A 27,500-nucleotide genomic window follows, 5' to 3' on the forward strand; every position below is an offset into this window, starting at 1 on the left:
GTCCATCAATACGCACTCCGGGGAAAATTACAGCAGGGAGGTAAAAGGAGAACCGGCCTCGGAAACTGGAAACTGGAATATATCGAGGAAAATGTCAATTCCATTTTCAGCTTTTTTTTTCCCCCTTTTTCCGGTTCAGCTTTCACTGTCCATAGAATTTCCGGCTGCTTGTCTGGGTTGGTGATGGCTGGTCGGCACTAGCCTGGTGGATATCTGGTAGCTCAAGGCTACTGCTGGTGGCCTGGTACAGCTCTGTCCGCTGGGCTGAGATAATCCCATAATAATAATCCTCCGCCAACCTTTTAAACTCAGGCCATAAAAAAAGAAAAGGAAATGACATGGATCGACGTGAAAGAGAGGGAGGGAGAGTGAGGCTGGGGAGGAGGAAGGGAGAGAGAGAAGGAAATCACTCTGGGAGTGGAGCTCTACCCGTCTCCCCTTAAAAGCTCTATAAACAAGTGGAAGTAACTAAGACCTTATGTTAAGCTTGAGTAATCGCGGCCGGGGGCCTGGATACTGAAAGTGGTTCGTGGCACGATTTCTGGAAAACGTCTCTCTCTCTCTCTCTCTCTCTCTCTCTCTCTCTCTCTCTCTCTCTCTCTCTCTCTCTCTCTCTGTAGGCAAACGCTCCTAAAACGTCAATGTGGACCTGACGAGACAACCGCAAAGGCTTGGTAAACACACGGGAAGCCGGGAGCAACGTACCTGAGAGAGACTTGTTAACCTCGACTCGAGAATGACACCAGCTGAGGAACGTATGGAAGGAAGGAGGAAAGGCATACTGCAGTTAAGGGGGAGAAAGACCAAAGGTAAAGGTCATCAAGCTTGAGCGCATCAATGTCAAAATGCTGGGAAATTGAGAAGCAGACGAGTTTACCAGACACAGACAAATTCCACCGCTACGCGTCAAGAAAACGGAGCTCCGCGATTGCCAGGGAAATAAAAAAGGATGTGAATCTGTATTCTTGAGGCTTCAGAGGGAAACGTCTGAAGAGAATTACGAAACGACCAAGACTACACCCAGAGACGCGCTACTTCCACGTTTTAGGAATCTGAGAATTAATGCGAGAATACCGAGAATTAAGGACAAAAGAAAAAGAAAAAAACAGGTGATAAGTAAAAATTGTGATATCCTAACGAGAGAAAACTATCATTATTGCCAGCAGCAGTCATCAGCACGGGAAAATATACAGTATTGCCAGCAGCAGTCATCAGCACGGGAAAATATATATATAAGAAAAAAGGTAATTCACTAGGATGAGCACTGCAAAGAAAGAATTGTTTTCGAAGATGGTATATATATATATATATATATATATATATATATATATATATATATATATATATATTTATATATATGAACCTCAATGCGACTGAAGAGTCTTGAAAAAAGAAGATCCTTAATGATAAAATAAGGACAGAATGTAAAATCTACCCGAGGAGGACAGCCACGTTACAACCCTGACATTCCAACTAGAGCAAGAAGGCACTCCAAAGTCTACGAAGATTTTCATTCTAACTGGGTTTGGATCTCACTGGTTAAATGTGTGGAGGAAACTTCATACTCCAGCTTCCCCCCCCCCCCCCCCCCCCACAGTGAAACCAGTTCAAACTAGCTCAAGCAGGATGCAAATCATTTTGGAAGATGAGAATGGCCCGTAATTCAAATTGGAAAGTAACATCATTCTATGCAAATGCTACGATTACATATATTCTCTCCCTCTTTCCGTCTTTTCTTCTTCCTCGTCCTTCTCGCAAATGCTACGATTACGTACATTCTCTCCCTCTTTCCGTCTTTTCTTCTTCCTCATCCTTCTCCCTGTCTTTCATCCACCTCCGTCCCTTCTCCCCAGTGTGTGGCCTGAGTCTTCACGGATGATCGGCCCCCCAGAAGCGATCAGGCCATTACCCTCCGCTCGTAAGGTATCAGTTTTATACTTCCCCCAGTTCAGAGATTCCCTGAGGTTGTGGAAGTCTTGGGTTGTGCAGGTTCCCTGAGGTTCTGAAGGTCTTAAACTGTGAGGACACCCTGGGGCTGTCGAGGTCTTAAGTTACGTACATACCCTGAAGTGGCTGAGGGTCTTATGTATATTCCTTAGGGTTCTGGAGGTCTCAGGCTATGAAGACACCTTGAGGCTGTTGAGGTCTTCAAGTTGCGTAGATATCCTGAGGTTGTGGAGGTCTTAGGTTAAGCGAGGTTGTTGAGGGCTTACGTTACGCAGACACCCTGAGGTTATGGAGCTGTTCTTTGGCTATATACATATCTTCCTTGCGGCAGTGGAGGTCTTGAGCGGTGAAGGGTGGCTGAGATCTTAGGATATGCAGATACTTTTAGACTTTGGAGATCTTAAGTTGTGGAGACCGTAGGCAAAGAAATTTCTTTGACGTTATGGAGGTCTTGGGCTGTACGATTTCCCCGAGTCTTCGGCTGGTAAGGAACCCATTAGTTAAAGAGACCTATGGTTTTGTAGATTATGAGATGAACTGGCGGTTCTCCGATGTAAAGGTTCCAGGGGTTCGTGAGTCTACAGCTAGGAGGGTTCTTGTGGGATGGAAGCGTCTGACTGGGAACCCAAAGAGGTTACAAGGGTTCTTTGGAGTTGCATGAAAGTAATGCGCTTTTCTGATGTCATAATGATGGACGTCTTGGGTTATGGGGAGCCACATATATTCTTAGGGTTTCTGGAGTGTGTGTGTGTGTGTGTGTGGAGATCCTGGACTGTAAGGTTGGTTACCCAGAGGGTGTAGTGACCTTCTCAGTTTATTGAGGTCCTCCTAGAGGTCATCACTCTCGTACTGTTTGAAACTTCGTGGGTTGTGGAGGATTCCAGAGAGGTCACGTGCTTCATGAAACACCTTGGATGAATCACAAATACTTTATGGTTGTGGAAGATATTCACCTTTCGTATTAGACACATGGAGAGCGAAGAGTGCTCGGTTACGGTGGAAATACTCGATTAACTGGCTGACAGGCGAAGAATTTCTTTTGTGATCTTTACTTGGGTGAGCCATACATGCATATTTACATATATATATATATATATATATATATATATATATATATATATATATATATATATATATATATATATATATATATATATATATATATATATATATATATTCGGGGAGAGAGGCAGAATATTTTCTCTCATACACTGTTTCTTGAAGACCGATGCATATTTTCCACACACTCGCTTTCTGCTGGGTTTCTCAAATTTCCTCACCACACGTTTTGCTTCGTCAGATGAAGCAAAACGTGTAGTGAGAATAATTGAAAGAAAAAAAGATGTTAGAAAAAGTGAGGGTTGAATTGGTCCTTAACAAACAGTATATATATATACGGAGGTCAAGCTGCAAGGGGTGAAAAACAGAGTTCTAGCCAAATGTGCAGTAACGCAGGTCGTCTCTTGTACCCACCGAGAAACGCTGTAGACTGGGAGTGCTGGTTCCAGGTCCTCCCCCGAAAAAAAAAAAAAAAGAATGTGGCAGAGAGACATTACGCTGATAGCTTCGTTCCACGATTAGGAAGTTGAGATCCGTAATAATATAGTTTTGCTCTATGAAGTTCTCTGGAGAGGAATGCGGTGGTGGGTCACTACCATTTGGCTTTTTCTTTCTCCCTCCCTTTTTTCAAAAGGGGGTTTCACAGCATGGTCTGTGCAAGCTGGCGACCGCCGCGGGACTGTGGTTTATTCACCGCGAAGGTAGGTGGTGACTGACGCGATTCTACCCTTCCCTCGTTCCGACTTTCCTTTAACGACGATGGCAGTCACTGTTTAAACTCGAATTAGCACGTTATTGTCAACGTGAGAAAATGCAAGGAGGAGGAGGAGGAGGAGGAGGAGAAGATGAGAATCAGCAAGCCTTACCAACTGCAAGACAAAGATGGTGATGGACGAATAAAATGCGGGTGGGGAGTGGGGGTGTAGGGAATCAAAACACCACGGAGACAATACTAGAGAAAGCCTGAAACGCGAGAGAGAGAACAAAAAGAAAGAAACACACGGAAGGGAAGACGTGGGGAAAGTAAAAGAAAAGAAAAACGGGAAGGAGAAGAGTAAGAAGAAAGACAGCAATAGCAAATCTAAGACAGAAAATAGCCAAGCAGCTGGAGACGGACAGAGAAATTCTAAAGGCTGAAGAGTAGGATAAAAATCGCATGGACGGACAGATCCGCATAAAGACAGGATCCAGAGTTCATTAAGTGTTTTTCTCTATGTGTGTGTGTGTGTGTGTGTGTGTGTGTGTGTGTGTGTGTGTGTGTGTGTGTGTGTGTGTGTCTGTAGGTTACTGGTGTGCGGGCGTTTGTGTCTGGGGATGTGTGGAGGATGTGGTGGGTAAGGAGGGGGATGGGGGCCGTCAGTGCCGTCCCTCCAGCGTTACAAAGACAAAAACAAGCACTTCAGGTCAACAAATAACTCCTGATTGGCCGTTTTATTAATAAATTATTACCGGGAATTGAAGCCGTGATGATGCATGGGAGCCAAGCCCCGTCATTACCTCAAAGTTACCGCTACTGAAGCCCTATGCCGAAGCCGTTTTAAATCTATCTCAGAGCCGTCTCGAAGCAGTCTCGAGGTCATAATGAAGTCATCGCGAGACAGTTTTGAATATCCTTAATGAAATCGTTTCAAAGCTTGTCTTGAAATCGGGAAGCAGCCTGCCTTACAGCCGCCTTTACGAGAGAGAGAGAGAGAGAGAGAGAGAGAGAGAGAGAGAGAGAGAGAGAGAGAGAGAGAGAGAGAGAGAGAGGTTGTCTCGAAATACTGTTGGGCCCTCATATCCCATGACCGTCGTCATGCAGCCAGTACGAGACAATATGAGAGCGATCCCAGTGCTCATCTTGAACCCACAGTGAAGCGCCTACGAACCTTTGTAGAACCAACTTGAAGCAGCTTCGAAGTCGGTCTTGAAAAAAAAGAAAGAGCATCTTGAAGCTGTCTTTATTAAAGATCATCTCGAAATCATATTGCTGCCCACCACAAAAGACCCAGCATTTTAAGGCAATCTTCCTTGAGAATAAGTGGTAAAAACATGGAAATCATACATCTATTAGCCTCAATCAAATGGCTAATCTCACAGTAAGTCTCCCAAAGGCAATAATGTGATATGAAGAACCCATTAGCTGCCGCTGGTTTAGAGTCAGACGTCTTTAAGATCGAGAAAAGACATCCTGAGACCGGATGAACAGGATTGAGAGAGAGAGAAAGAAAAAGACAATGGCACATTGCCGGAAAATCAGATCCGTGGCTCCCCCTCCTCTCATCCACCTCCGGAGATCTCCAACCAGCACAGTACATGGTGAGGGTTCCCTCGCAAAAGAATCGAACAAAAGTCCTCACTAAACACCATCAAATGGGGAACGCAACCCCACGAGAACTCCCCTTGGGAAGGGAATGCCTCCCCAAGTCTCTAAGTCTGACGCAAAGGTTAAGGGGTGAGAGGAAGGGAGGAGGAGTGAATATGAGAGAGAGAGAGAGAGAGAGAGAGAGAGAGAGAGAGAGAGAGAGAGAGAGAGAGAGAGAGAGAGAGAGAGAGAGTCGGGATCTCTTGCTCTCTGTGCGAGTAAAACGTGTAATTAAATGTCACTTGTGCAAGATACGGGACAAGGCGGCCAGGGTTACCAAGAAGGCTATAGCCTATCTAACCACCCACAACCCTCCCCACCCCACAAGCACCGCCAACTACACCAAATAAAACGAGGAAAATGGCAATGGGATATTGAGGAGGGAGTCTGCCGGCAGCGTTCATGCAGCGCTCACCCGGATGGCAACAGCTTCGGCAGTTCGTTGTACGAAATGAATAATAATGTATCATCCGGGAATGTCTGCCTTCAGTTTACGAATGCACGTTTACGTGCATGTATGGGTGTGTGCGTGTACCTACGTCTGTATCCATGCTTATAAATATGTACATACATCAATATACATGTGAATACACGGTATGCAATTCTGTATGTAAATATGTACGTATGCAGAGATGAAATGAATACGTGTACACACACACACACACAACACGGACCGTCGTTCGTCACCACAATCGACCTGTTCCAAGCACATCGCTTTACGAACAGATACAAGAACCCTCCTGTAAACTTCATGAACTACACATGAACGAGTGAACGGCCATGCAAGTGAGCTGCTCAGTCTTCTGTTATCCTGGGCTACGGTGGTGTGTGTCAACTCTACTGTAATACGGTAACTGTTCATCGCTTGGTGTTCAATCAAGTTCATCACGTGTGTGTGTGTGTGTGTGTGTGTGTGTGTGTGTGGTGAGCAAGATGACTCAAGACGTTCCCATTCATTATATACGAGACTGAAGGACATCGTGTATGTATCTCTCTCAGGGATCGGCGTCTGTCACAACACAATCAAAAGCGTTCATATTTCTAAGGCATAACAAACACTGTGTGTGTGTGTGTGTGTGTGTGTGTGTGTGTGTGTGTGTGTGAGTGTGTGTGAGTGTGTGTGTGTGATCACGAGGCACACACACACACACACTAGTAATCGTACGAACAGTGTACAATCTGTCATACTGTACGGACAATGAGGATTCCTATCAGTGATCGGTGAGTCTGTGCCGTCGCCCATCCGACGTATTTTTCCACGGTAGATGGAATCCAAGACAACGCAACAGCGCGAAATTGATGGCCAACAAATACACCCGGTAGCTCTTGTATGCTTTACGTACGTGCGAGGTGCCGTGGCGCCCTTGAAGGTCCGGCCATGGAGGCATGTGGATGACTGGGAACACCCACTGCGCGGTGTCGAGACTGCGATACCCTCGGGACATTCAAGTACATGATGGAGGAGTTTGTCCTTTTTTTTTTTTGGACTCGATGACGGATAGAGAGGGACAGGAAATGACAGCATAGGTTTTCCATTTCCTGGTGTTGTCAGTCGCCGACCGGTGCACCAGGTGCCGGGTGCGCCCCAGAACACGTGTTCCTCGCGGCTCGGAGTGTGTGGGTGGCACGGTGTGTGTGTGTGTGTGTGTGTGTGTGTGTGTGTGTGTGTGTGTGTGTGTGTGTGTGTGTGTGTCAGTAAGATGGCAGGAGCTGCTTGCTACCGTTCGCCCGCGACTTAGTTCTGGAAGACGGCCATGCCTCATTTACCTCCTCCTCTTCTCTCATGAGTTCTACCTCACTCCGGCTCCTCCTTCCTCATCCCCCTTGCTCTACACCTTTAACGTAGTGTACCCCTCCCTGATCTCCTCCTTCTCACTGTTCTCTATATTTCCCCTAGCTTCGACCCACAGTCTGCCACCACACCTGACACTTACCCACCCATCCACTTACTCACCCATCCATTTCCTCACCCATCTACTCAAGTCACTCTCTTTGTAAGTCCCAACGTCTCCTCTTAACCCTCTCCGACCCCCTGACCCATACAATATCCAAACACCCTCTCCAAGAACCTCCTCACAAAGTGCTTTGCCCTCCCCACTCTCTCCGCCTTCAACCACATCTCCCACCGCCCTCCTGGCCAACGATGTCGTCACCCACTCCCCTCCCCCTTGACCCACGGTGCCCAAGGTAACCCTTTCCTCCCCATCTCCTCCCTTCCCCCCTGCACCATACACACACACCCCGCCCCGCCCATCTCCATCCCTTGGCCAGGGGTGTTCTCGTCTACCGCCTCTACCCACGTCCGCTGAGCAGACCACCTAACTCGCGGCGGCCGGACACCTGGCAGCCTCCCTCGCTGGGGCCCACGCCGTGGGAACTTCTCCCTGGCCTCCCCAGGTCGGGAGGCCAGGGAGGCTTCGGGAGGCTGGGTAGCTGTAATGACACTGAAACCCAGTCGTTGTTTAATCCACCACGTCATCATCCTCTTCATGCCCAGCCACGTTTGGTTATTCCAGGAACTAATATGCTTTATGGGCTACCTCCCTCTGGCAAACGCTCCCCGCTGGTGTCGCCTATCACTCCCGTCTGTCCTTCTCACAAGTGATTCTTGTTGATGATGCGTCGAGTGACCGTCTGTGTTCCTGTGGTGTACTCTCGCTTTTAAAGTCGTCCCAACGTCCTCTCTGAACCGCTGTCGTCATGTCTAAGGACCGACTATAATAACCGACCGTTCTTTCCTCAAACCACTAGACCGTCTGCGCGAGAACCTGCGCGAGTACTGAACCTCGTCTCTCAGGGATCTGATACCTCGGGATGTCCTTAAATGGTGTACAAATATCTCACAGAGGATCAACTCAGAATTACTTGAAGGTATAATACAGTAAAGCAGAGACCGGGCTTCGTTTTCTTTCGCTGAGAGAGAGAGAGAGAGAGAGAGAGAGAGAGAGAGAGAGAGAGAGAGAGAGAGAGAGAGAGAGAGAGAGAGAGAGAGTTGAAAGCGACCATAATTTCTATGTTATTCTGGGGGAGTAAATATCGACTTCTTATCGGGACGGTCTGCCTGGGGTCTACCCTGCAAATCACTCACGCTCCAACAGAATCGATCACGTGGATAATGGCGGTCGCCAGGGCAGTGACCTTGCAGCCAAAAAGGTAGCTCTTCGGGGAAGTTGGGGGAGGAGGGGAAGTTGGAAGAGGAGGGGAAGGGGGTTTGCAAGACAGCCGTATTGGAGGAAGAGTAAGGTGGGGGGTGTGGGGAAGGAGGGGGGGAGGGATCTACAACTATGACTGCTCGCTTGCTGTTTAGGCTCCAGCACCGTCCTTGTCATCTACGCAACCGCGGCTACACGCTCATGGGCGTGTTAATCATGCACCACAATGCACTGATCAAACAGTAGTTCACGGGGGGGGGGGGGGGGGGGATAATATCAACATATAATTTGGACTGAACCTGTCAATAATGCAACCTAATTCACCGAGCAAAATCTTAACTTCAAGAATGACTCGCTCTGCTTTGAGTTGATCATGCCGTTGTATAATTTCCCTCCGGTTAATTAGTGATATGCTTCCTTGCCTCTTCATTTGTGATCAGGTTGATTCGAAACCTCTGTGTCTGTGATTACTGTTGGTGAGTTACGGGGTTAGAGAGTTTTACACTCATGTTGCCCCCCCTCCCACCGTCACTTAATCTTGTATATATGTAGTACCATGTTTTCATTACTAAGCGCGTGTATACACACAAGGACACACCCTAGCCTAAGCCAGGCACCCATCTATCGACCAGCAACAAGCGGAGGATCAACACCTGGGTTGGGTGCGCGCCAACCAACCGCCACGCCCAGGATTCGAACCCATGCCGATTCAGCCCCTGGACGGGCCCGTGATGATCCACTCATGGTCAATAAGGTTAACCCCCTGCGATGGAAGAGGAAAGTGACGTGCCACAGAAAACGAGTCATGTGCCACCATGCAACACGAACTGATACACGACGGGTGACCGAATGACGCACGACGAAAAACGTAAAGTAATGCGGACAAACAAACAAACAAACAAACAAACAAAAATTGAAATACGACGAAAGATGTGAGTGATGTAAAGATAAAAAAGAAAAGAAAAAAATTAAATGAACGGGAGACAAGTGAGCTATGACGAGACAACGACAGGATATGCCAACGCTGGAGACCAGAGCGCCTGGGCCGACACGACCCTCCAACACACACTTATACACACACACACACACACACATACACACCCCTCCATCCCTGGATGTTCCCCACACACACACACACCCTCCACCCCTGGATGTTCCCCACACACACACACACACACACACACCCTCCATCCCTGGATGTTCCCCCCACACGACCAGACGCCGTTTTATTATCCTCGTTTACTAAACACCTTATCAACTGTTATCGACCGCTGCCCATCGGCCAGTCTGACGAGCTTATTCATCGCTGCGCGTCTCACAGCCTCCATCTTTCATCATTAAATCTGTCCTCGTCTCGAGCTGGCGTCATCATCGTCGTCATCACCCCCACCCGTAATCATCGTCATCACGTGAGCTCGACCCTCGTCCTCTCGCGCCTCCCGAGGAGAGAAACCCTCGTCTCAGAGAAACATCTCCTCAACCTCCACCCCCCACCCAACCCTCCCCCAACCCCAAACCACCACCACCACCACCTCCTCCTCCTCCTCCTCCTCCCCATCATCATCATCACCAACTCTCCTCCTCCCCCTCCAGACACAACCCCCAACCCCCCCAACCCCCCCAACCCCACCCCAGGTACGATATCAGAAGCTGATATCAAAGCCGTACCGATGTCTGCTACAGTTAATGGCACAGGCTCAAATAAGATAGTTAACCGAGCATGTCTAAAAATGTAAATAATTCGGTGTGTGGGCAGAATATTGGAAAAGAATGCAGTCGGCGGATACCCGGCCTGGCCTGGCCTGGCCTGGCCACTGAGCCGGCAGAGAGCGAGCGGGTGGTCTGATCTCAAACCCGCACTGATGGCGATTGGCAGTTTTCATTTCTTTTTTTTTTCTTCTCAATTTTTTTTTTTCATAAACCTGTCCCGCCCATTTATCCCCTCCCTTTTGAGGCATCGGTCTACTACTTATTCCCTCCCTCCCCCTCCCTCAAGATGTTATAACGTGCACATAACATACGGGTCGGATATTGTATGGGTAGGGTGTGTGTGTGTGTGTGTGTGTGCAGATGATATATCACGACGAGAGAGAGAGAGAGAGAGAGAGAGAGAGAGAGAGAGAGAGAGAGAGAGAGAGAGAGAGATCGTACGTTGCCGACAATTATCGTACTGCTGCGACGACGAGACGGGCCCACCTGCATCGCCCAGACGCCGGGGGTAAATTGTGAAAACCGTAATGAGTCTGTAATTACTCTACGATCAAGGGGCCGGGAGTTATTGCGGCGATGTTTGTGATAAGGCTCCTCTCTCTCACACCGCTCACCGCACCTCCCCCTCCCCCCCATCACGATGATACGATCCAAAAGGTTATTTGGAGAGAAAAAAACAGGGGGGGGGAATGGGGGAGGAGGAGGGGGAGTTCCCCTTCAAGACGTTTTAAAGGGGTGTTTCACTGTTTCCAGACAGTGCCTCCCGTGAGTACCTGATGGTCTAAAACTTCAAGAAAATACACACAGAGTTATAAAATATATATATATATATATATATATATATATATATATATATATATATATATATATATATATATATATATATATATATTACCGCGTTTACCACATTATTAGTGAAGGGGAGTAAACCACATTACTTGCAGGTGAAGTCACAGGTGGGACGACCACCGTCCCTCATTCATAAGCGTCTCCCACAAACGGGTGGAAATAGAGAGGAGTTTATTATCGCGGGATCTGATCTCCTCGAGCGGGGGATACAGATCGTGTTCCTCGAGGCCAGTGGGCGTGTGCATACTGCCGTACAGAGTGGACTCCCCCAGCGCGGACCACCTTCTCCGGATAAAACAATGATCGGTTTGTAGACCTCCTCTTTCTCCTCCTCCTCCTCCTCTCCTCGGAGTCCCTTTTCCTGGAGGGACTAAGGGAGTAGGAGTAGGAGGAGGACCTCCTGGTAGCTATAGAGGTCCCTGCGAGACACGTCCTCCTCAGGTCCTTTGCCTAGGATATTCCTAAAACGTGGGAGGAGGAGGAGGAGGAGGAGGAGGAGGAGGCTGCTGCAGGGGTCACGGACGCTCTCGTCCATCATGCCGTGTTCCATCTCCTGCTGAAGTGTCTCTGACGTGGGTGGGATGAAGTCAGTGGCCTGGATGAAGACGCAGTAATATTCTCCAGTCGCCCGCATGCCTCGCCACAGTTTCCAGTTCTGGACACGCATTCGGAGGATATAGACATTATCTGCCGTCTCCCAGCACAGGACTGATCCAATCTTATCGTGATCGGGGCGAGGCAGATGGAGAAATAACCCAGAAGAATTATATTTCGCTTTTTTCTTTCTTTCTTTCTTTCTTTCTTTTTCTTTCAATATCGCGTGCGTTGCTCTCAAGGGTTAGTGAGAGAAGAGAGCCGGTGTTTGCAGAGGGGCACTGTGTCCTCATGCGTCTCCTGGCCACCGTGTGAGAGATAGACAGGGTCATGACTTACTTGCGAGTGCAGACGACGAGGTTTTGGCACAAGGTAGGGCCAGCGAGCAGCGTTCACCGCAGAAAAACATAGGGTCTACCGCAGAGCGAGACGCGTGAGTTACGTATTGTCAGGTGTCATGCGCGACATGGAGACATGGTATGACTGCGGACTGAAAGCCAGCAGCCCTAGTGTGATAGAAAGAAAAGACGGCTAACTGGTCCAAAGGAAAGACATCTGTCAGCCACTGAAGTGCTGGTTCACTGCACAGCCGTCAGTAACCCTCCCGATATGCATGCAGGAGAGAGAGAGAGAGAGAGAGAGAGAGAGAGAGAGAGAGAGAGAGAGAGAGAGAGAGAGAGAGAGAGAGAGAGAGAGAGAGAGAGAGAGAGAGAGAGAGAGTGACTAACTTGACGTCAGTCAGTTGGGGTATAGGTTCAAGTCCACCAACATCCAACAAGAGCTCTTAAAGACAGCCATATACATATAAAGAAACCGTGCGCAAGACCCCTCAAGCTGCAACCCGCTCCGGTATCTTCCGAGCAACGAACCACAAGATAATATAGAAAAAAAAAAAAGGCAACCGACACTCGCCTGGAACACTTAACGTATTGAATTCTAAATGTACGGGTTTCAGGTATTACGTAGCCGTATCTGATCCAGTCCTGAGATCACTTGCCGATGTTTTTTTTTTTTTTTTTTGCTCCGGCCGTATCCGTTTATTCACTTACGTGGATTAAATGAAGGAATCTGCTTCAGCGGGTTTCATTCAGCATACCGTTTCGAGGTTCCTCCGATACTACTTCAATTCCGCATTACTCAGTGTCTCTCAAACGACAGACACAGCTAGATTTTACCTTGGAGTAACGTAAAAGTGTTCTCTTCACGAACATCTTCAAGATTGTGATATATATATATATATATATATATATATATATATATATATATATATATATATATATATATATATATATATATCACAGAATCTTTGAAAACATTTACGTAGAAACGACTGCATTCTCAAGCGAATGCAATGCAAATGCACAGCGCTTCTAACCTTTTAGTGGAGTGATCCCGTTGACCCTTCCAAGCCAAGAAATTGAAATGAAATAAGACGAACTACAAGGCCTGAAAATTCGAACGAAGGCCTGGACCTATAAAACCAAGGACCCGCTAACCAACTTTCATTTGCGCTGGCCCAACAACGAACCAACTGAATGGAACTCCTAATTCCCGAATGAAAAGGAGGTAAGAGCAAAGGGGGAACGCTGAAGTATCTCCTTTTCTACCAACGAAGGCATAAAAAGAAACCAATCCTTTTGACTCCCTGACGCCTGACCTGAATTTACTTCCAGTCTGAACCGACTGCAAAAATGAACCGTGTGTGCGAAGATCTCTCCAGGCTTTCTGGAAGCGACTGCTGGAAAAGCACAGCGAACTGACTCCCGAGTATATCGCTGTCCAAGATGGCTGCGGCTCACTTTATCAAGTAAATGACTCTCATATCTTGCTCAATCTGCGTATCAACACTATGGTTAAAGCTTTTAATTTTCTCACCTTTTCTCACTACAGTGAAGGCGGTCTGCCGGTCGCCGGCCTCACAGTTAACCTCTCGACATCTCTTCCCAAAACGGTGCATGTCTTGCACATCCTCTTATCACATACTAAAACCTGCTCGACTGTCCCTCAGTACTAACATGATAGCCAAGATCAAATTTCATCAACCGGCAAACAGGGATAAAGAATAAAATCACCTCAACAAAACGCAGTTCAATCGATCGATGAGACAGTCCACACCTCAGCCACGGATTTCTTCACCTTAATACCTGTCTGTAAAGCACCAAAAATCAATAAAGGTGACTCTATAAGATGTGTCTAGTGTGTGGTACGAGTCTAGGCAAGAACACCTATCCTGATGCTTGCTAACAACAGACCCATGCAAGGCAATTCCTGCCTGGGTGTATATCTATTCTGCATGGTCAAGAGTCTGGACTAATGATCAACTAATGATCATCTTCCACGATAGAATCCAACATAAACACAGAAATATTCATCTTTCCTTCACAAGTGTTGACGATCTCCCGTGTGAGTGCGGTAGCGTCAGGAACAGATGAAAGAGGAGCCTTAGAGGAAATGAAGTTCTCGCCTGGTTCCTTCCTTTGGAAAGCAATGGAGAAAGGAGGGATTTGCAGTCCCTCTTTCCTGCCCCACTTGCTCGCTTTCTAAGGCACTCAGCACTCTATATAGCTCCCCTATACCCAAGGATGAAATACATGCGTAGGAAGACCGTACAATGAAACGCATGGAAAAACCGATAGTCAAGAAACTCAGGAAACACTGTGTTCCTCTAAATTCCGACTAAAACACCTGTTTCTCTTGCAGAAGTTTGTGTGGGAACACATGCGCAGCAGACGTTCAAGTTCATCCCAAGAAGCTACGGGCAAACGGAATGTGAAACTCCCCCCACCCCCAACCCCGTGCGTCCTCAATTACGGGCAGTTAAGGCTTAAGTGATCGTGAGACATTATGGGCAGAATTATCATCACGATTCAATGAGTAGAGGGAAATCATCACGAGCCATCGACCATACCGCCGTGCCATCCCTATTACCCATCAGCTCACCTACCACTCCGTCTGTACCTCTGTCCCTCTGTTTACCAATCGATATATCTATCTATCTATCTATCTATATATAAATATATATATATATATATATATATATATATATATATATATATATATATATATATATATATATATATATATATATATATATATATATATATATATATATATATAATGTTTGTTCAAGTCTACCAGCTGAGTGCATGATTCCCGACCCACGAGTGACCATGAGATATCCTCTATACAGATTAAGATGATTTAAGATTATATCTTAAATCTTCCAAACCCCGGGCAAACCACACCACCATCCATCTATCCACACTCCGTCACCCCGACGCGCGGCGCGCCGGCCCAAGCAGACGTCTGAGCCGTAGGTTTGAACGTCCCAGACACGGTCCATCGAGCTCATCTCGCCATCCCGCTTTTTACCTACACTCTCTCTCTCTCTCTCTCTCTCTCTCTCTCTCTCTCTCTCTCTCTCTCTCTCTCTCTCTCTCTCACCTCTATTATTTTCTTTCTTCATCTCTCCGCAGTATCAGTGTAGTAGTGGTAACAGTAGTAGTAGTAGTAGTAGTAGTAGTAGTAGTAGTAGTAGTAGTAGTAGTAGTAGTAGTAGTGGCGGTAATAGTAGTGGCGGTAACAGCAGCAAAAACAGTAGCAAACTAAAAACAACAACAGAGACGAACACGACAGCATCGACAACACAACAGCAGCTGTGGTCGTGCTGTCATCAGCAGCAAAAAAAAGAAAAAATATCTTAAGGACTTGGCTGACCCTCCTGCCACCGTAAGCTTTACAATAGTCTCCCCCCCCCCTTCCTCTCTCCCTTCACAAGACTCCCTTGGAAAACGCATCATCTATACTCCCTATTATACCCACAAAACATGTAATTAAGACCCCGACCTGCTATGTTTAATCCCTCTGATAAAAAGTTGAATGTGCAGTCTGCTGTAGAGGATAATTACAGCTAAAAATATAGACATTTTGGCAATTTCTGCATCAACATGCGGGTCACCGACTTACCCACCCGCCCGGACACCATTAAGAGTGAAAATTGGAGTGGGGGTGAGGAGGTGAAGGGGGGGAAATCTCTTCCCCTCGCCGAGCGAATCGGGTAAAGCAAAAGGCTCTGTATAACTATTACAAAACAATTGCAACACGCTAAACCAATAAGCCAGACACGGACGGCGAAGACACGCTTCGTTAACCCTTCATGTTAAGAGTCGACGAAGAAGTTCGAGGGCAGAGGAAGCCGGCTGATCTGAGGCGATGTTCGAGAAGAAGCAGCCGTTCACACCCACCCGCCCGGGCCGGACAAAGCGGGCTGACGGACGCGATGGACGGACGGACGGACGGGCGGGCGGGCGGACGAATGATGGACGAACGGGTGACCGGGCGGACGAATGGATGGACGGACGGACGAAGGCCCTTTACCTTTCACCCAACTACGCAGCTCAATCCTGGTATGCGGTGCGGTGCGGGGCAGTCAGGCGCGGAAGTCATTCATTAATACGGGTGATACTAAAGAATAAGAGGTACTCATTCTGCAGTGCCTTTGTCGGCTATTAGTGCTTTCGCCCGAAGTCGCGCTCCGCCAAGCAGGGGTCGATTGTAGACCGCCGTGCCTTATTACCCGGCGCAATTAACGCCGAATCTGCGAGTGGTGGTGGTGGTGGTGGTGGTGGGATAAAGGGGATGGGGGGGTTAGGCGAAGTTTTTGCGATCGCACAAAACGTCTTCATTTTAGCAAGCATCGCTCGATAATACGGCGATCTATGCGCCTGACTTGAGCCAGCTTTCACGCGCACTATTGCTGGCTTATTTATGCGTCGTAATTGTAAGGGGCAGGCTATATTTGCACTTGGTGTAAGTGCAGTGGTTGCGGAGGATGTGGGCCCGCGCACTCGTATGTTCGCGTATCATTAGCCTGCTTTACGGGGACACTCTCTCTCTCTCTCTCTCTCTCTCTCTCTCTCTCTCTCTCTCTCTCTCTCTCTCTCTCTCACACACACACACACACACACACACACACACACACAGGGAGGAGGTGGGAAGTCCAGGGCATTACTGTAGACAGGAGGTGCTTCGTGGACCTCTAACCGGCGCATACCGCCGTTGTTTTTTTTTTTCCATCGTCCTACCAACGATAAGTGGCCACCCCCCTCCCCCCCTCCCCTAGCCAATTCTGGCATGGGTGTTAAATCACATCTTCATACACGAGTGTGTCTGATAAGCATCTTTTTTTTTTTCTTTTTTTCTCCCCCTTCCCTCCGTGTGGGTATTGCTTAATGGTAATGTTTATGGGCAATTGTATGCAGTCGCGCCCCTCCCCCTCCTCCGTTTCGCACGCGTGCTTGGCTCACTTCCCCGTCTCGATCCTGATGTTAAAGGCAATCACAGATAGACTCAGCAAATATGAATCAACCAAAAAAAAAAGATCGGCGCTCAATGTTCGTGTCACTAGTGTGCACCGGCAACGTTTCCACTTACTGTGGATAGTGAGGTGTATTAACAAGACGATCCTTTTGCCCGACCTACCTTTACGGAAGGAAGCTCATTTAACCAAGAAAAAAAAAGATTATTTTTCTAATTACACATATATATGATGACCTTGAATACCTCAGTACCACTGTGCAACAGCATGAAACTTAGCGACATCTTACAGAAGACTTCGATAATTAAGACAAATTTCGTGGGAGAGCGAAGGACGGGGCCGTCTTAAGACAAGGGCCCTTGCTAGTCTAAGGCCGCGCGGATCCACAATAAGAGGATGTATACGAGCCTTGCAACTCTCGCCTCCCCACACGTGGTGCTGCTGAGCTCGCACGACGAATGGATGCTCGCTTATTGACGCCTATGTTAGCATAATCCAAGTTCCTGTCGTCCGCGCTGTTCGAGGCACTACCTTAACTACTACTAGTGGTAGTAGTACTATTGCCACTATTACTTCTACTGTTACTGCAACTATCCTTCATATTCTCTTTTTTCCCCCCCCTCTCTACTTCTGTTACTACTACCTCTGTTACTCCCGTAACTCCTGCTCCATCTATCGTGTCTTATCTCTCTCTAATACTCTTACCAGAACTACCACAACACCCACTATTCCTCCCCCTCCTTCCTCTTACTCCCTCATCCCCTCCATCATCACCACTACGGCTATCTTTCCCACTACATTATAGCCTTTACTCTCCACTACTACAAATACAACTACCACCACTGCCATAATTTATAAGAGTTAATTACCTGTAAGGTAACCGACAGACAAGATCAGTGTACACTGGGCTAAGGCAGAGCTTCCTCCATCCACACAGCCAACCATTCTTTTTCTTTTCTCTAGGGCGAGCGAGGAGGACATCAGGCTCATACATATACACACACACTGCGGTTAAACCAAAAATCCGCTTATGACCCGGCAGACGTCTATCATTCAAGACAATGGTTGGCATATAAACCATCCTCCCAGGACGAAGAGAACGAGAAAGAGACAGAGGAAGTGAGGGATTTCTTTACATATAACAAAATTACGTCGGAACTTGAGCTAGCCTCTCCTGGGAAACGTTCGCCCCGGCTTATCAGCCGCAGTAAAATTCCCTGAGCACAGGATCTGCTTTTTACAGACATAAACAGAGCGATGACCATTGATGTGTATAATTTTCCTAACCTGCTTACACACAATTACAAGGCTCAGGGGATCTGCCTCTCATACCTACTCCTCATAATGGCTCAATTGGTCATTTAGACTCCACATTTGGGGACCAGCATATGCAGTTGGATTCTAATGAGACAGCACCCAGCATGCGCTTCCCGCTCGGAGAAGAGTGGCGAAATGGGAAGGACCGCTTCGTTTAAACGTCTCTCGGATGTCAGCGCTGCTCTCATGGGTGACACACAGGAGTGGAGGTGGGGAACTGTGGTGGTGGTGGTGGTGGTGCTGGTGTTGCCACACACACACACACACACATACCAAGCCACCCGAACCAGGATTTGGACGGCCTTGTTTCCAGTGTCTGATTCTCGAACCCTAAACCCTAGGAATGCAAAGAGGACATTACTCTCTAGACGATGTCCAATACTGGGTGTTGGAACTTTACCTCCGCAAGAGATTTCTCCTCCAGATACTGTCACTAGATGTCCCTTCCAGACGCACTTATTCTCTTACTCCATCTGGAACTGTATACTGTACATCAATAGCTTTTCGAGGTTGAGAGAATCCACACCATATAACAGCTGTCTTTTCCAGGTTTTATCGATCTCTATGGAGCTGGAGGAAGAGGAAAAAAAGGGTCCCCACCCCAGACCAAGCTAACCACCTTACGGATGAACATCTTAAGGGCTAATTTACACCTTCAGAGGAAGACAGAAGACAGTCCCTTGGAATATCTGTGAGACAGACAAGATGGATGGAACTGGACAGGTTCTGCCACAAGCTGCCTCGCTGCTCCGTCATCGTAAACCACCTGGATCTGTGTGCTCTGTCTCAGGGGAACCATATATGCCCAGAAGAGTGCGTATGGAATTACCTTCAACAGCTGAAGGACGTGGTCAAGATTTGTTGTTTTGATGGTTATAAAACTGACGCTGACGGAACTTAATAAGCCCGGATGAGGGAGGGATCGTCATCACGGTGGATTCTTAGATGTGAGCGAGGAAAAGTAAAGGTCCGTTGAGGAGAGAGAGAGAGAGAGAGAGAGAGAGAGAGAGAGAGAGAGAGAGAGAGAGAGAGAGAGAGAGAGAGAGAGAGAGAGAGTTAAGGTTGTGCTGGAAAGGTGTGTGTGGTAGACACCCAGGTGTGAAGTGGTCAGGTATTTATGAACTTCCACGTTCCCAGCGGCGGCAGCGATGGTGGTTATCTTACTGTGGGGTTTGGCGGGGCTCTGGTTTCGGTGCTCTATACATGACAGCTAGACACTGGATGAGAGCAATTGAGGCCGTTCCTCGTCTGTTCTTGGCATTGCTTCGCAAACGCGGGAAAAGGAGAACATGTGTGAAGAACAAAAAAAAATACGCATGCGTGTATTCTATCATTTGAAACCAAGACCATAAGACACTACTGCTGGATACGATGTAACGTGAATTAAAACAGTGAATCAAAATCCTAATAGTCAAATGTCGACACCGTAACTGACAGAGATAATGAGTTTGGAGACGAGAGGCTGAGGGATGTGGTTACTGAAGCTACTGCCGCTACAGTTACTGTACAGTATGCTGATGCTTTTCACTTTTTCAAGCCCTAGTCCCTGCCGAGGAGCGAGGCTACACTGCCTCTGAATCTATCAGGGTCGAAGCAACACTACACTGTGCTTTATTCTGGCTCAGTGCAACCCCTGACGGTACAGACAACGATTGAAGAGCAAGACAAGACAAGACACTACACATGGTTATCACGGGGCAATCAGAATGGAAATGAATTTTCCAGCCCCTGCCTCACTCCCCACTCCCAAAATCATAACGTGAGGGAGGGGTGGTCTATATCGAACGTTTGCGTTCCGTAGAAGTTCCTTCTTACCCTTAGTATAGGAGGCCATGTTTAATTCATGACGCGTCCATGTCATCCTCCCCTGAGTATCTCCAAGTTTCATCTATATGGCACTGCGTCGCTCTGTTTACAACCGGTCGAGAGGTGAACCAGTCAAAACCATTTTCTCCCGGGCGGAATACGCAGACACCACCCCAAGGTGTTTTCTATGTGGTTTTGGATGTCTGTCATGGTACAGGGATGACAACACATGAAGTTGCGGCGCGCGCGAGCACACACACACACACACACACACACACACACACACACACACACACAGAGTAACCGAGGCTAATGGATTTTCCATTACTTCGTCTACAGCCATAACTCTCCGCATATTCGCTACTCCAGTGGGTGATAATGAAACGGATAGATGTGATATGTCGGGAGCGACGCGCTATCAGTGGGCTGCACCAGGGCATATGAAGCGATCAGGGTAAAACACAGAGATGTTGTGTAGAGCTTGGCTGTGGATAGAAGACGTTGGTTTGTGTCAGTAGTACAATGAGGTGAGTCAGAGAACAGATGAGCAAAACCGTTCTTCATTTGTTCTTGAGGCTACCTTGCTGGCAAGCGGGGTAGACAATCAGCAATCATCTACCTACTTAAGTACCTATCTATCAATCTATCTACTCACACAGAACCATACCTCCCCAGTGTGTGTGTGTAGCCAGGCGCGAGCCTCCAAGTGGGGTAACAACATGTGGAAGTTATGGAGATGGTCATCGCGGGCCCTGAAGTCCAAACCACCTCTTCCTCCAGGTTCTCCCCCACCCCCAACCATCAACCAATTTGGCTATCCTGGCATCCACCGGCCATCTGACGTAACAAGAGTGGCCGTAATTAAGTAATTGAGGAAGAGAGGAGATACAGTAAACCCTGTAGCAGCGGTCCCTTTGGTACAGCGGAGACCTGACCGTGCCGACCAAGCTGCCTTTTATCCCCCCCAAACCCTGTTCCTGATTTTGTTTACACCTTTTTGTCTTTTTCATTCCAGGGACGTTAATGTCGCTCACAGATTTTCTTTCACGTTCTCTTTTTTATTCGTGGGTTTATATTTTTCATATTTTTCGTTAAGTCACAGTAAGCAAAATGGCTCATAATGACTTGGGACGAACAGTAAGGAAGAAAATGAATAGACTCGGCATCCGACAGACCTGGAAACGTCCAGCTGGATGTTCTGGACGACTGGAAGTGTCTTACTGGACTGGGAAAAGTCCTTCTCGTATCCTTTTATATTTGCCAGGGGGATCTGAAACGACCAGCCGTGTCCTGTTTGGGGCGTAACACGTCTGGAAAAGCCCAATATCCAACTGCTGTATATGCTGGAGGGTCTGGATAGATCAATCCCCACCCCTTTTGTGGTATTAGCGACCGTAAAGGGGCAGGACATGTTCCGTTTTTAAGATATGCAAATTCTCAGTTTCCTGACAGCTGTTTCGCAATCAAGGAAACCCTTCAGTACCTTAGTGTTACCAGCGTCTTTTCACCTGGCGTACTGGGGATAACGCTTCTACTGAAGAAAACTATACAGAAAAAAAAATAGCTTATGAAATGGACAGCCAATGCTCAAGGTACTCATCCACAGTCTTCGCATGTGTCTGCTGAGCTGAAATTACCGCGTTTGCAGCTTCATCCTTTCCAGGAGTCTCTCCGCATTTTTTTCTTTTTTTTTTTTTTTTTTTTTCTACCTTTTATTTTTAGCCGACTGATTCACCACAAACAAGTATGGGAGTTTCGACGTCGTGTGTACCGAGCTGCGGCGGCATTCGCTGTCCCTCCTCGTCTTCACGACGCGGCTCTGCCTCCAGACGAGTTCCTCTCTTACAAACGGCGTCAGCGGTGAGGAAATCACCTTACCCGGGAGGGCGGCTGGGTAGAGAAGCGCAGCTCCGCACTGATCACGTGAATCTCTTGGCGGCGGCGGCGCCCTAAATCCTTGTATAGGGGACGCTGAGCCTCCCTGGCACGATCACCTGATATCAAGCGCCAGGCTTCGGCCGAACGCATCAACCAACCCATCCAACGCGAGTCAGAAGCTGGCTTCCCTCCCCCTTAACCCCCTAGCACACCCGTCTGAGAACATTACCCGCTTTGTAAAAATTGTCGACTTCCATCAAAGTAGAATTGAAGAAGCCGTAATTCCCTGGGCAACAAATTAGTATGATACTGATGCTAACTACGGCTGATTGGTCCATAAACCAGGCTGGGGATAATTACCGGAGTTGCTGAGGTAGCAGGGAGCAGGTGAACGGGAGGTGCAGGTTAGCATCATATGTAAGGGACCCACCGACCGGCCCACTCGCTCGCCGACTCCCGTAGCTCCCGTGGGCTCACATTCCAATTATATCGCAGGGTCGTGATGCTCTCTGCCTCAGCGGGATGGTGGATGGGAGATGGATAGACCGGGGAATAATGGATAGACAGGAGGAGGATAGACAGGAGGACGATAGACAGGAGGAGGAGGAGGAGGAGGATGTCAGGAGCGTTGATCAGACAAGGCGTAAGCCGCTGAGGAAAGGACGAGTGGTTAAGACAGCGAAGCAGAGATGTACAAGGATGGAGATATACAAATATATGATGCTGAAGACAACAGTAAGTAACAGAGAGAGAGAGAGAGAGAGAGAGAGAGAGAGAGAGAGAGAGAGAGAGAGAGAGAGAGAGGGGGAGAGGGAGGGAGGGAGGGAGGGAGGGAGAGTAAAGGACGGATGAAGCATGTTACGAAAGGTAAATACAGTAGACATGAATAGGGTGAGGGTTTGCTAGCTGTAATGTCTACCCCTCCATTCATATCTGTTTCTATGCGTCTTCGCGTACGTGTACGTATGCCTGAGTGAATTTTACACGTCTGCTCGTATGAGCATCAGGATCGGCCGTGGAATCTGCAAAGGCACCCCGTATTACCCTCATTAGGTAACACTGAAATGCCAGCTTCCCTGCCTCAGGTCATACACAGGTCTCCAAGAACCCAGGATATTGGAGCGAACAAGAAAGGACAGCAGCCCTACAGTATACCTACCCACAAAGCCTTGCCTTGGCCCTACCTGGCACTGATATATTCGCGTCGCACGAGGTCACACAAGCTCTCCAGACGGTTTCCTTTCCGAACAGCAAATCAGGGCCCGACTCGGTTCTGATACGTACTTACTACGTGTGTTTATCTTCAGGAGGAACACAAGGTTTAACCATTAAGACTCAATTGGGCGAGTATGTATACGAAGGCAGACAACAGGACACGAGGGGACTTTCATACTCCCGTGAGGTGCACTGTGATTAAGAGTGAAGTGTGCTGCTGTGATAAGAGACAAGCACAGTTACGTGTGCTGCTGTGATCGGGACGAGGACAGTGGAATGTGCTGCTGTGATAGAGACGAGGACATTGGAGTGTGCTGCTGTGATAGAGACGAGGCCAGTGAAGTTTGGTATTGTGAGAATAGACGAGGCCAGTGAAGTGTGGTGCTGTGATAGAGACGAGGACAGTGGAGTGTGCTGCTGTGATAGAGACAAGGACAGTGGAGTGTGCTGCTGTGATAGAGACGAGGCCAGTGAAGTGTGGTATTGTGAGAATAGACGAGGCCAGTGAAGTGTGGTATTGTGAGAATAGACGAGGCCAGTGCAGTGTGGTGCTGTGATAGAGACGAGGCCAGTGAAGTGTGCTGCTGTGATAGAGACGAAGCCTGTCGAGCAGGCCGTCCGCCCATCCCTCGGGCGGGCTGCTCACTGCTTGATCTCACTGTTAATTACACTGTTCGAGACAAGGTGATTACATATAACACGCAGTTTCATACAACATTCACCGGCTTTTTATAAACTGTTTACATGACAGGCGATATCATTAACATTTGCATGTTAATAAGACGCATGTTTGGAGGGCATCTGTTAATAAATATCTTCATGATATATAAGGCAGTTTAAAAAAAAAAAGAAAAAAAAAAGCCTGGATTAGATCAAGCCAACCTTTTTAGTCTGTGCAGTTGTGTATAATATGAATCATGTGGATCGGAGTCTGTCTTAAAAGAAAAAAAAAATAATCTTCAATCAAATCAATGATCCAATACAGTAACAGAATCCGATCCTGATCAAGAAGTACATTTCTCTCGTCTGATATCACACATCGAGTCTTGAAGAGGGACGAACCGGTGTCCCCGCGTTGTGGCCATCGCGTCCCCCCCGAGAGCCCGTCCCAACGCCAAGATCGGCAAAGGCGGTGAAACTCAGCTCGTCCCTCGTCCCCACAGAGGACGCGGATCGATCACCTGTACCAGCAGACCAGCACGAAGTCTGTGCAGGAGGAATCTATCGTCGCTTAAGTTCACTCCAGCTCTGGAGAACAACGATCCCGGAGCCCCCGTCTTGTGTGCGCTGAACTAGGTAGGGTACCGACCCACGCCACGATGCCTAATTCTGGCGTTGATTTACGTGGGGAACTTGCCACTTCCTCCTTATTAGTGCCTTTTTTTACTCGTGAAAATATCTGTAATAAACTAACATATATTAATACTAAGGACTCGTGATGGGTTAGGCTGCGTCCTGTGACCTTGATAAGGTGATCGGGGGGAGGATGAGGATTTCTGACGCTGAGGAGTTCCCTAGCCTCGCATAAGATACATTCGAACATCTTTTTTTCTCTCTCTTTTTTTTTCTTACGAGTGTATCACTGTCATCATCCGGCCCAGAGGTATTCTATTAAGTGCAGGGATCAGGTGCGACGATGGCTTGTCGTTTCCGTCCGTCCGTCTGTCTTGTCTGTCTGTCTGTCTGTGCGCACGTCTTCTTCAACACCTGCATGTGTGCGATTTGTTTCAGCGTCAAAACATTGTATCTTTCCATGTGCTTAACCATCCGAGAGAGAGAGAGAGAGAGAGAGAGAGAGAGAGAGAGAGAGAGAGAGAGAGAGAGAGAGAGAGAGAGAGAGAGAGAGAGAGAGAGAGAGAGCGTTTTGTCTATATATCCACTGCCTGGGTGGCCAGTTGTCAGTTGGGTTCTGGTCTCGATCCCTCAAACACCATATTTAAGCTGGCAGTATAAATTGGTCTTTCAAGGAAAAAAAAAAAAAGAAGTCCGCACACAGGCCGGGGGAAGGTAAGAGAGGTGGAGGATGTGGTGGGGGATGTGGAGGAGGATGTGGTGGTGCATGTGGTGGAGGATGTGCAGCTAGTGGTGTTGTATGTGGTGGTGTATGTAAAGTGGTGCTGCTAGTGGTGGTGTACGTGGTGGGTGCGGCGCTGGAGGAAATGTGGATGTGGTGGTGGAAGTGACACAATGTGGTAGGTGGGGAATATGGTGGAGGTCGTGGTGGCGGTCCACTGAAGGTGACCATCGCAGTGGTGGCGGAGAGAAGGCAAGATGGTTGTGTTGATAATAAGTTCCCGGGATTACTGTGATTAACATCATCATCATTTATCATTTTCATTAATATCATCATCATCATCATCATCATTATCACTGCTACTATCACCCTCTTTATTATCATTATCATCATCTTATCACTATCATCACCATTACTACCATTAACATTATTATTATTATATCATCACTATTATCACCATTATTACCATTATCATTATCATTATCTTATCACTATTATCACCATCATTACCATTATCATTACTATCATCGTTACCATTATCATTATCTATTATACTTATCGTTACTATCATCATTATTCATTACACTTATCGTTACCATTATCATCATTTATCATACTGTATATCAAAGAAGGAGACTAAGATTTCCCTCTTCTTTCCTCTGAATTCTGAATCTTTAGGACTCGTCTCACTTGAGCATCTTTACGGTGACGTAAAAAGTCTACCACCGTCATTTCTGCGGGTCATTAAAAGACGGGAGGACTAAAAACGAGAACATTAAAACCACTATGGATGGTGAGGCTAGGACGAGGCGCGCGGACACGTCTCGCCGGATCTCGGGGGTCAAGGAATGAGCACAGAGAACCTGGTCGGTTCTGTCGTGTCTCGAGTCGGACGATGAATCTTATGAAGACGTTCGATACACTGGCGGAGGAGAGGAGAGACACGACTTCCACGGCTGGGACACGGAGCTGCCTACCTACCTCCCCCACGTCGGGGCACGGGGCTACCTAACTACCTCCCCCACGTCGGGGCACGTGGCTGCCTACCTACCTCCCCCACGTCGGGGCACGGGGCTGCCTACCTACCTCCCCCACGTTGGGGCACGGGGCTGTCTACCTACCTCCCCCACGTCGGGGCACGGGGCTGCCTACCTACCTCCCCCACGTCGGGGCACGGGGCTACCTACCTACCTCGCCCACGTCTTGTACGAAACGCCACGACGCTAATGGAAAAGTAAGTACTGTTAGGGCAGCGAGTGGCAGTCAGTTACCGGGGCACTTTTCGCGTTTCTGGATTATTATTACGTGGATAATCGTGAAAATCTCATGAGAATGTGGGTGAACCGTGACCTTATGTGTCCCCACACCACTTAGTTCATGGTCCACCGTAGTACCGTTATGTGTTCTCTCTGTAGAACTGACTAATCCCCCCTCTGTATAACCAGATCAATACACGTAACCTATTGTCTAAGTAAAGCCTAGCCAGGTCCACACCAGAATCAACAGCAGGACACGGACGTCGGGTTTCGACCCTGGGTCTTTCTCCTCTCACTATAAAATCGTTCCTTCCTCGTCATCAATTTTCCATCTCCCTGCTTCATTCCAGTCCCTGCCAAACGCCTCTTTTCGTGGTGCAGAAAAACCAAGTCAGAACATCTTTCTCAAAGACTGTATGGCGAGGCTGTCCAACTGGGTCGGATCAGTCTATTTCCAGCCCGCCAGTACGAAGCAGAGGAAGAAGGACTCTTACTACCCTTAGCATCCATGTCTGTGTGTACACAATGCAGGTCCGCCACACCTTGAACATCCGAGTTCAGTTTTCAGCCTGATATCCAGTCGTTAGGCTTCATACATACTGACGAACGCTTCAGCATCCTATAGAGAACTTGGTCGCCCTGACCTACATTTCACAGATCAAAAGGCAAGAAACTTCGTAACTGGCGATGATCTATTGTTTCTGTTTCTCTCCCACTCATATAATTACTTATCTTGGACTAACTTTCGCCTTTGCTGCTGGTGGAGAGGCCTCGGGACATTCACGACAGGAAGCAATAGATTCAGAAAGACGCCAATCGTGGATGAACGCGAGCAAAAAAAAAAGAGAAAAAAACTAGCTTTACATCAAAGAATTAGTAACAGAACGCTCAACTAAAACTTACTACAAAAAGCAGAAGCTTTCGGGTCGGCTACTGTGCTGGCGCAGTAGAAATCGACCGGCGCTTCCGCTCGCTGACGCGAAAAAAGTTAAATAATACAAGTTTTCCTCCCCTTCCCCCCGACCCTACCCCCACATCCCCA

The sequence above is a fragment of the Panulirus ornatus genome, chromosome 37 (genome assembly GCF_036320965.1).
Source record: "Panulirus ornatus isolate Po-2019 chromosome 37, ASM3632096v1, whole genome shotgun sequence".
In the NCBI taxonomy this organism is placed as follows: Eukaryota; Metazoa; Arthropoda; class Malacostraca; order Decapoda; family Palinuridae; genus Panulirus; species Panulirus ornatus.